This window comes from Egretta garzetta, unplaced genomic scaffold (genome assembly GCF_000687185.1).
Source record: "Egretta garzetta isolate BGI_Z169 unplaced genomic scaffold, ASM68718v1 scaffold143, whole genome shotgun sequence".
Classification (NCBI taxonomy): Eukaryota; Metazoa; Chordata; class Aves; order Pelecaniformes; family Ardeidae; genus Egretta; species Egretta garzetta.
Window position 1 is genome coordinate 1,788,417 of NW_009259310.1, and position 1,393 is coordinate 1,789,809.

The following is a 1,393-nucleotide window of genomic DNA, read 5'->3' on the forward strand; positions in this document are numbered from 1 at the left end:
TCCCTCCCTCCCTCCCTCCTTCTTGCTATTTTTTTTTTTTTAAGTTTGTCTAGTTAACACGCCTGTGAATGCGCCTTGACCAAGTGTTTTGTTTTAAATAAATATGTCTTTTTTGAAAAAAAAAAAGAAAAAAATACCCCAGGAGCTGCTCTAAATGGCTGCAGAGACCGTGCAGGCAGGGATGGACGTACCAAGGCCAGCAGTGTTTCCTTCACCTGTGTGTGCCCTGATACAGCAGGGAGGTGAAATGCTGCCTCTGCTGCAGGATCTTTTGGGCTTCTTTTGATTTCCTGATCCTAAAAACGCAGCCAGTGGAACGTGTCCGTTCAAACCTGGAGCCCTACGAGTTGGTGACCCCGCTGAGAAGATGCTGGCGAGCATCTGATGGGTGTTCACAAGCCTGCATGAACAAAGGAGGCGGGTACCACGGCTGTGGGTGCAAAAGGCAGCACTGCTGCAAGGTGCTGCTCTGCCGTCAGGAAAGAAGCCCCCCACGTCTGTTAAAGTAACTCGGTCCCCAACATCTCAGAGAGGTCTCGGTGTCACAGCTGGGATGTGGATCAGGCCCTTGGCAGGGAACGTAGTGGGCACAAGGATGTGGAACAATATCCCATATTTTCTGACAGAGCAGTTTTTCTTTTACCCTTACCCATTTTAACTTCTGCTCAGCCCTGGGCAGGGCCTCGCCCCAGGTGTGCTGCTTCATCACCCTGCGATGGATGGATCCAGGTAGCTGCCAGCAATGGTTGTTGCTTGGAGAAAAAGTCACCATTTCCTTACAGATGGTGGCGCGTAAAAAGCAGGAAGGTGGACAGATTTCTGACAGACCCAGATTTACAACAGCGATTCGTACCACGAGCAGCTGGCTGGGCGCATAATGAAAGAGCCCCAAAAGGAAGAGTCTCACATGCAGGCAGGTGGCCTGAAGGAAGCAAGTTATGAACACTTCTTGGTGTTCAAGAAACTCTGTTCCCTCCGGGCTGGGGAGGGAGGCAGAGCAGGGTCCCAGGACACCCGCAGGGAGCTCAGAGATGGGACCAGAGCCTTGCACTGCTCCTGGCTGGGGCTGTTTTCTGCCATCGCCCGCTCATTACTGAGGCTGCTAGGATGCTGCAGTTCTGGTGAGCTCTGGACATGACCGTAAAGCAAATCCATCAGTCTTGAATTGCCACATGATGTGGCACTAAGTGCTGGAAATAAAGTTTGGCCTCAAGTTGTGCCAGGGCAGGTTTAGGTTGAACATTGGGAAAAATTCCTTCCTCGAAAGGGCTGTCAAGCACTGGAAGGGGCTGCCCAGGGAAGGGGTTGAGTCCCCATCCCTGGGGGTATTTAAAAGCCGGGCAGAGGAGGTGCTTAGGGCCAGGGTTTAGTGGGGGGGTGGCCGGGTTAGGGG

At 52.5% G+C, this 1,393-nt stretch overlaps 1 protein-coding gene across 1 annotated transcript in view; it reads right to left on the reverse strand.

Annotated features, from left to right (window-relative positions):
• The window catches only part of PRPF4 (pre-mRNA processing factor 4), an 11,710-nt gene that overhangs the window by 9,487 nt on the left and 830 nt on the right, over positions 1-1,393 (reverse strand). The gene's annotated exons all lie outside the window — the stretch shown is intronic.